This window comes from Schistocerca piceifrons, chromosome X (genome assembly GCF_021461385.2).
Source record: "Schistocerca piceifrons isolate TAMUIC-IGC-003096 chromosome X, iqSchPice1.1, whole genome shotgun sequence".
NCBI lineage: Eukaryota > Metazoa > Arthropoda > Insecta > Orthoptera > Acrididae > Schistocerca > Schistocerca piceifrons.
In genome coordinates, this window is record NC_060149.1 from 99,888,156 (window position 1) to 99,898,057 (window position 9,902).

At 42.3% G+C, this 9,902-nt stretch overlaps 1 pseudogene; it reads left to right on the forward strand.

The window, feature by feature from the left end:
* The first annotated feature begins 8,488 nt into the window (after positions 1-8,488).
* On the forward strand, positions 8,489-8,646 carry LOC124723866 (annotated as a pseudogene).
* The last annotated feature ends 1,256 nt before the right edge of the window (positions 8,647-9,902 follow it).

Consider the following 9,902-nt stretch of genomic DNA (forward strand, 5'->3'; position numbering starts at 1 on the left):
GACAACCGTGGTGTAAGCAGCTTTAGTAGACGTGTTGCATCTTTTAAGTGTTCTGCCAATGAATCGCTGTCTTTGGTTTGCTCTACCCACAACATTACCTATGTGGTCGTTCCAGTTTTAAAAAAAAATGGCTCTGAGCACTATGGGACTTAACATCTGAGGTCATCAGTCCCCTAGAACATAGAACTACTTAAACCTAACCAACCTAAGGCTATCACACACATCCATGCCCGAAGCAAGATTCGAACTTGCGACCGTAGCGGTCGCGCGGTTCCAGACTGTAGCGCCTAGAACCGCTCAGCCACTACGGCCGGTGTTCCTATTTAGGTTATTTGTAATTGTAATCGTTAACTATTTAGTTGAATTTACAACCTTCAGATTTGGGTGACTTATCGTGTAATCGAAATTTAGCGGATTTCATTTAGTATTCATGTGAATAACTTCACCCTTTTCTTTATTCAGGGTAAAATTTTGGAAATATGTAGTAAGGTCTTATGGGACCAAACTGCTGAGGTCTTCGGTCCCTAAGCTTACACGCTATTTAATCTTACTGAAACTAACTTACGCTAAGGACGACACACACACCCATGCCCCCGACGGAGGACTCGAACCTCCGACGGGGGGAGCAGCGTGGACCGTGACAATACGCCCCAGACTTATTCCGGGGTAATTGCCAATTTTCGCTCCATATGGATATCTTATCTAAATAATTTTGCAATTCGTTTTGGTCACCTGATGACTTTACAAAACGGTAAATGACAGCATCATCTGCAAATAATCTAAGGGTCAGATACTACGCTGAACTTGTGTAACGGATGTTGCGAGAAAATTGGACTGGCCTCTCGCCAATTGGAACATGACGAGTTGACTCACGAGTTTGCAAAAATGAGTACTTTGCTGTACGCATCATAGACTCTCATGCTTGTCTGATGCAAATGATCACTGAAGTGAAAGAACTTCCCAAGAGAGGCAAACACATGCTTTGCCCTCTTGAGAGCCTAAAACCGATTACATCTTCGCTCTAATTCTGTCGGATTACCAACAGATTAAACACAATAAAAGAATATCATAAATTAATTGCCTATATTTCATACGAACCAAACAAAACAATGTGCGACCACATTTACACAGCTGGCCATTCCACTGTTATACTATTGAATTCCACTATTCTTCCTATGATGTCACAGGCCCTCGTTTATTTTTTCCCATCACATCAAGTGGTCTTCGGGTCTGTAAACGTAACAACTAGACGACAGAGGTTTTAGTGTGACTTCTTAGACGGCGCACTTATTTTGAATTTCCAGCAAGTGTAACTACTTTATTCATCTTCACAATTGCAAATCTTCCTTCCTTTTATATTTAGTACTGCACAGTTTTCAGTTTTGTAGGCTCCGGCGTAACACAGCTCTTGGCAAAGTTTAAGCTACAGACATGTATTATGCTGGCAAATGAACAGATGCGTCATGTCACATGGCGCAGGGTGACACAATACCTGAAAATCACTTCCTGTATCAAATTATTTGCGAAATTGGCTACTGATTATTTGTTTTGATTTCCTGAATGTGATTCGTTACGACAATTATATTTAGTTAAGCCCAACGTTGCACGGTTGTCAAACTGGGGATCGAACTTACTTCCCCTAAGCAGCTAATCAAGTCAGCGTTGCACAATGTACCTCATTGATGACAGACTCCCAACTGAAACACGTCATATGTCACCGTAATTTTTGTCGTCGATCCCCGCTGCAGTAACATGGCGTTGTCTGTCTCTAATGAGTATTCGCTCAGCGCCTGTTTTTTTTTATTTTTTTATCGCGTTTGAATGAATGCTGTTTATATAACGGCGGCGATTTTGCAGTCTGGCACTTCGAAAAGCTAGAATTGGTCTCATATTCTGCCCACTCTCAAGATGTTTCCAAACCTAGATTATCCTAGAACTTCATTTGTCTCACCTTCACAATTAAAAATATTCCTTGCTCTTATATTTAGTACTAAACAGTCTTCAGTTTTGTATGCTTCGGCGTAACACAGCGCTTGGATATAAAAACTGATCATTATCAGTTTTGATCAGTTTTTATATCCATATCAAGTCTCCTTCGCCATTCCTATTTTTCCGCCATTACTGTCTTCTGCCATCATTTTCTTTTTTTTTAGGATTTATCCAATTTTTAAAACAGGTTTCCCTTCTTCTATTTGTTTCCTTCTCGCTTCTTATTCCACTATCGGTCTTGTTTCCTTCCTGTCCCGCATTTCGTTCTGAACACATTTCATCTCGATTTGTGTTATGCAGTTTAAATTATTTTTCTCTTGTAAAGGTAGGCTTCCACAGCCGTTGCCACAGTCGATTAAATTCATCTGTATTTGAGGCCGCATTGTCAACTCTAAAATTCTGACGTTCGGCGACTATTGCAAGACACCTTCCTCAGGGCTTAGTGCTAACTGCAAGACGCCTTCCTCAGGGTGTACTGCTAACTGCAGTTACTACTAACTGTAGTACACCCTGAGGAAGGCGTCTTGCAGTAGTCACCGAAACGTCGGAATTTTACAGTTGACAATGCGGCCTCAAACCCAGAAGAATTTTATTGGCTGTATTTTTCCATTTATAGCGCTTTTATGTAACAAGGACTCTTCACTAAACATTTTTCTAATTTTTCTGCGTTACCTTTCTTTCTGTTACCTCCCTCACCGCTGAAGTTATGTGTCTGTGTATGTCTCGTCTGTTTCGTGTCTGCTTAAACTGTGTTATGCCCCTTTCCTGAGTACTTAGGGCTGTACAGAGTTTTCTCGTCCCAACTTGACTTCCACTTGATTTTTAAACGTTTATTGGGAAGATGTCACTGGTTTATCTTTTACTGTCGCTCTGGAGGGATTGTCGTTATTACCTCTTCAAATGCAGGATTGTTGTCTGCAACCTAGTTAAATGTATTGAATTGCTTTCGAATTTCATTTCACCGTTACGGCAATAGCACTGAAGTCGTGTTACAGACAGAGTACGTCTGGAATTTCGACTTGATCTTATTGTACAACTAGTCAACTATTCCTGCAACATACAAAACTTCCTAATGGGTGTATCGGTATGCAAACGACAGCACGCGTACCTATCATATTCCAAAACGCCGCGCATAAAAATGGGATTTTCCGATGCTCATGTCTCGGGTCCTATTGGTGATAAAAAGGTAGGGCCAAGTGTTTCCAACAGCCGTTGGGTTAGGGCCCGTTTGTATACCAACAGTGGGATCGTCTTAGTGTCACTATCCTACAGTATTGAGGAGGAGGAGGAGGAAGTTAATGTTTAACGTCCCGTCGACAACGAGGTCATTAGAGACGGAGCGCAAGCTCGGATTAGGGAAGGATGGGGAAGGAGATCGGCCGTGCCCTTTCAAAGGAATCATCCCGGCATTTGCCTGAAACGATTTAGGGAAATCACGGAAAACCTAAATCAGGATGGCTGGAGACGGGATTGAACCGTCGTCCTCCCGAATTACAGTATTGAGTCAAAGTACGAATATAACACACTTCCTCCTGCTTAGGCAAAACAGCAAATCGGTTTTCCTTTTCGCATTTAATGTGGTCTACAGTGGAAAAGATGAGATTTATGGAGGCACCGTTAATTCATGGGCGATTTCTCGGAAATCTGCCAAAAGAGTGTTTTTGTACTATATTTTTGCCGTCACAATCCGACCAAAACCCAGTCGAGGATTTCAAGACGGCTATGCACAGCAAGTGGCTGAATTTGTTGTGGACTGGCAAGACAGCCAATCCACAGTGACGGGTAACCGAAAGGCACGCGTTTAACTCACGCAGGCTGGCGTGAGGTCTGAAACAGGATACGTAATGAATGCTATAAAGAAAAGTACGTAGCTGCTGGAATACTTAACTTTAATCCATCATTTGTATACATCGTTCTTGATGAGCCATGCTTCATACGATAACTATCAATTGCTATGGCGCCTTGCTAGGTCGTAGCCATTAACTTAGCTGAAGGCTATTCTAACTATCTTCTCTGCAAATAAGCAAGGCTTCGTCAGTGTTGCATCGCTAGCTAAGTCGTCCGTACAACTGGGGCGAGTGCTAGTACGTATCTCTAGACCTTCCGTGTGGCAGCGCTCGGTCTGCAATTACTGACAGTGGCGACACGCGGGTCCGTCGTATACTAGCGGACCGCGGCCGATTTAAAAGGCTACCACCTAGCAAGAATTAATAAAATTTTCTCGGGCTTCCAGCAGCGTCATGTGGTTAAAATCCCACGGGCTTTCGACCGAACTCTCCTCAGTCATTGTCAAGTGGTAAGAATGACTGCTGTGTCGCCGTGGCCGCGTCGAAAGATCGTGGGATTTTAACCACCTGACGCTGCTGCAAGCCCGAGAAAATTTTATTAATTCATATCGCCGCGAAACCATACATTCATACAAGTGGCTGAAATTTTTACGATATGTCTCCTAAGATCCCGATCTCGATCAAATCTGAAACATTTCTTGATATCTTTACCCGGTTCCAAGATACAGAGATCAAATTTAACCTACTTCTGCATGTAAAGTACAGATTGAGGCGATATCTTAAAAGCAAATAATCTCAGCAAGTTGCTCAAATTGTAACGGTATATTCTCTAGGCTTTTACCTAGAAGAAACCTCTCCCGTTTTCAAAAAAAAAAAAAAAAAATTCTTCCATTAACGAGAAACACACCAAAAACTGTTTTTCTTTTGGGTACAAAAATTCAGCTGCCAATTCCGAGACAGCTATCCAAGACAAATGGCTTTAATTTTTACGATTTATTCCAAAGACACCGGTTTTCATACCTGTATTCGTTTCCGAGATACTGAGGCTCAGAGTTACCCTATTTGTACACATAAAATACGCACGTTAACATCCGGTGTAAGACGAAACGTAATTTACAATCTGACGTAGTACGGAGAAATATACCGTAAAGTGCCTCCGTTATCATCTGAGAACCCCATTATGTAGAACTGAAGCACATGGAATTTTTTCCACGTTTATCCACATCCACGTGATTACTCTGTTATTCATAATTAAGTGACTGGCAGAGGGTTCAATGAACCTCCTTCAAGCTGTCTCTCTATTGTTCCACTCTCGAACGGCGCGCAGGAAAAACGAGCACTTAAATTTTTCGGTGCGAGCCCTGATTTCTCTTATTTTATCGTGATGATCTTTTCTCCCTATGTAGGTGGGTGCCAACAGAATGTTTTCGCAATCGGCGGAGAAAACTGCTGGTTGAAATTTCATGAGAAGATCCCTTCGCAACGAAAAACGCCTTTGTTTTAATGATTGCCACTCCAATTCACGAATCATGCCTGTGGCACCATCTCGCCTACTTTGCGATAATACAAAACGAGCCGCCCTCCTTTGAACTTTTCCAATATCATCCGTCAGTCCCAGCTGATACGGACAGCAATACTCCAGAATAGGGCGTACAAGTGTAGTGTAAGCAGTCTCTTTAGTAGATCTGTTGCACCTTTTAAGTGTTCGGCCAATGAATCAAAGTCTTTGGTTTGCTCTATCCACAACATTATCTGTGTGATCGTTCCAACTTAGGTTATTTGTAATTGTAATCCCTAAGTGTTTAGTTGAATTATGAGCTTTCAGATTTGTGTGACTTATCGCGTAATCGAAATTTAGCGGATCTCTTTTAGTACTCATGTGAATAACTTCACACTGTTCTTTATTCAGGGTCAACTGCCACTTTTCGCACCACACAGACATCTTATCTAAATCATTTTGCAATTCATTTTGGTCACCTGATAACTTAACAAAACGGTAAATGACAGCATCATCTGCAAATAATCTAAGAGAGCTGATCACATTGTCTCCTATGTCGTTAATATAGATCATGAACAACAGAGGGCCTATAACACTTCCTTGGGGAACGCCGGGTATTACTTCTGTTTTCCAGTCTTTAAGTACGGAACTTTCTGTGAGCGGGCGGTTGTATATAATTGCTAAATGTGGAGCTATTGCATCTGCATACTCTGAGAGAAACCTGACTGGTATACACTCTGGGCCGGAAGCCTTGCCTTTATTAAGTGATTTAAGCTGCTTTGCTACACCTAGGATATCTACTTCTATGTTTCTCATCTTCGCAGTTGTTCTTGAATGGAATTCGGGAATATTTACTTCGTTTTCTTTGGTGAAGGAGTTTCGGAAAACTGTGTTTCATAACTGTGCTTTGGTGGCACTGTCATCATTGACTTCACCGTTGTTATCGCGCAGTGAAGCTATTGACTGCGTCTTACCACTGGTGTGCTTTATATGACCAGAATCTCTTTGGGTTTTGTACCAGATTCCGAGACAGTGTTTCGTTGTGGAAAGTATTAAAAGCATATCGCATTGAAGCGCGCGCTATATTTCGAACTTCTACAGAACTTCTGCAAACGTTCTTTCAAATTCGCCGTACTTTTTTCGTTGCTTCTGCAACAGCGATCTGACCTGTTTTGTGTACCATGGGGGATCAGTACCATCACTTATTAATTTATGTGGTATATATCTCTCAACTGCCGTCGATACCATCTCTTTGAAATCACTCCACATCTTTTCTACGCTTACGTGATTAGATCGGAAGGAGTGGAGACTGTCTCTCGAAAAGGCGTTATGAGCATTTTATCAGCTTTTTTTAAATAGATGTACTTTGCGTTTCTTGTTGATGATTGTGGGCGTTTAGGTATTCAGCCTAGCAGCAACTGCCTTGTGGTCGCTAATCCATATATTCGTCATGATACGTATAATATGATGTGAGTTGTAAAATTAGTTTTGTGTTATTTGAATTTCAAAAAAGTAAATTATCTAAATTCTACTGTCCAACACATTTATTTTCGTGTGAGTTACATGCCGTCCTGCAGCAGGCGAGAAAAGGGAACTAGAAGGAAAATGCTCCTAACAGAGCGTCCTATGGACTAGTGGCTGTGGGAGAATTACAGTTAGGGGAGCTTGTGGGAGTTTGAGGTGAGTAGCATGTTAAACAAGAGCGAATATGTTCGCAAGCCAAAATTTTTGGGAAAATTTTTTAAAGTGCTTAGGAAGGTAGAATCAGGCAGCTTTAACCCCACTTTTCAGTCAGAGTGTTTTAAATAAACAGGCACAATTCCGAATTTCTTGTACTTCGATAGGAACATTTTTACGTTGGTCTGTCTGTACTCAAGCAAATCCCCTTTTCGCAGTCCACCGTGATTACAACTGCCTAGGAAAACGTTTCCACGCCACAAAGTAGACCAACTCTGTTTGAAGTGCGCCACGGCAGCTGTGCGGTTAGCGTGGCGGAGTGCCACCCGAAAGGCCCTGGGTTCGATTCCCGGCCGGGTCGGAGCTACTCTCCGCTAGGGGACTGTGTGTTGTGTTGTCCTTACGTTCAACATGTCGTAACTGACACTCCACAGTTGAGATGGCTGTATGGGCTGCTAAATTATAAAAAAAAGAAAGCTTTAAAACCTGGCCAGAACAGAAATAAAATAACGTGCGTGTTTCGACCCAGTTCAACGAATTCTTGAGTACATTGCACTTGCGCATACTTGTCCAATGCTGCAGTAGCATTTAGTATATAGCCAGGGCCTCCCGTCGGGTAGACCGGTCGCCTGGTGCAACTCTTTTTATTTGACGCCAAGTCGGTGACCTGTGTGTCGATGAGGATTAAATGATGACGACAACCCAACACTTAGTCTCCAAGAGGAGAAAATCTCGAACCCAGTCGGAGTCGGACCGGGTCCCCTCGCATGGCATTCTGCCGCCCTGACGAGTCAGCTATGGAGGCGGACTGCATGCCGATATGAAACGTGCCTTGACAGTTGACGGAAAACAGTGAGTCGGACAACGACACATTTTTCAGATATTGTTTGTGTGGCCTGTGTAATAAATGACAGCTATCCTTCCCAGGTGTCACCATAAAATAGCATGTGTAGCCGTCCAGAAGTTATGTTTCTGAGATTTTGAAACAATTTAATGACGTATATCGACTGCAGAATAAACTAATACCAATTTTATCCGAAATCTTTGCCTAAAAATTTCCTCTGTGTGACTTAACTTCTGTAAATGGCTCTCCTACTATCTAAATAGTACAGTTAACGAGTTCAAATGTATTTGCGTGCGCTTAGTTGAACGTTTTTAGTGGACAGCCATCTTTCTACAGTGCGGCTGTACCATGCAGTAGACAATTTTTGTGCAATAATGCACAATATTCTGCAGTAATAGTCGATGCCAGCATCAATCTACACAGTATTGGTACAAGGACACGCCAGAATAAAAGCTGCTCCGTTGCCAGTTCGTCTCGTATCTGATGATGCGCAGGAAGCTCTTAATAAGGATAACCGTCACACAGAAGACTTCACACGCGAATATTCCCCCGAGGAAATGATGCATGATACTCCATCGGCTTTGGCATATTCGAATTCACTCGTCGCGATATTCTAGAAAATGACAAGTGAGGAAGACAAACAGACTCAATCTGAGGTGAAAGATCTACTTTTCGAATCTTCTTCCAGTTCACAACCCGAAAGGACGGTGAATCACTCGGCTCGTGGGTCGATGAAGAACGCAGCAAATTGCGCGTCGACATGTGAACTGCAGGACACATGAACATCGACGTTTCGAACGCACATTGCGGTCCATGGATTCCGTTCCCGGGCCATGTCTGGCTCAGGGTCGGCAAATAATTCACAATATACATAAATGACCTTGTGTATAACATAGGAAGTTCACTGAGGCTTTTTGCGGATGATGCTGTGGTATATCGATAGGTTGTAACAACGGAAAATTGTACTGAAATGCAGGAGCATCTGCAACGAATTGATGCATGGTGCAGGGAATGGCAATTGAATCTTATTGTAGACAAGTGTAATGTGCTGCGAATACATAGAAAGAAAGATCGCTTATCATTTAGCTACAATATAGCAGGTCAGCAATTGAAAGCAGTTAATTCCATAAATTATCTGGGAGTACGCATTAGGAGTGATTTAAAATGGAATGATCATATAAAATTGATCGTCGGTAAAACAGATGCCAGACTGAGATTCATTGGAAGAATCCCAAGGAAATGCAATCCGAAAACAAAGAAAGTAGGTTACAGTACCCTTGTTCGCCCACTGCTTGAATACTACTCAGCAGTGTGGGATCCGTACCAGATAGGGTTGATAGAAGAGATAGAGAAGATCCAACGGAGAGCAGCGCGCTTCGTTACAGGATCATTTAGTAATCGCGAAAGCGTTGCGGAGATGATAGATAAACTCCAGTGGAAGACTATGCAGGAGAGACGCTCAGTAGCTCGGTACGGGCTTTTGTTGAAGTTTCGAGAACATACCTTCACCGAGGAGTCAAGCAGTATATTGCTCCCTCCTACGTATATCTCGCGAAGAGACCATGAGGATAAAATCAGAGAGATTAGAACCCACACAGAGACATACCGACAATCCTTCTTTCCACGAACTATACGAGACTGGAATAGAAGAGAGAACCGATAGAGGTACTCAAGGTACCCTCCGCCACACACCGTCAGATGGCTTGCGTTGTATGGATGTAGATGTAGAATCCTTCTGATAAAGATAATGATGCAAGCGTCGAATGTGACTGCGATTTCGACCGCAAAATATAAAATACCGAATGAAACACTCTAATACGGCAATTTAGAATTCTAATATGTTATTAGCGACTTCAAAATACTTTATACGAGAAGCTCTACTCGGAACCGCTAAATTTATAATTTTTGATCCACTAAACTGGATCCGCCATTATGAATTTGGTAATTTCGACATCATGTTTGTAATCAGCTATTCCAAAAATCTAAAAAGAACACTTTTTGTAGTATTTTATATCCATTTTCCTATCACGTCTAGGATCTGAAGCGAGCTGGGCCTCTGTGCACCAATCTGTGCTCAGTCTTGGTCGTGATCCCATTTTGTCAGCGA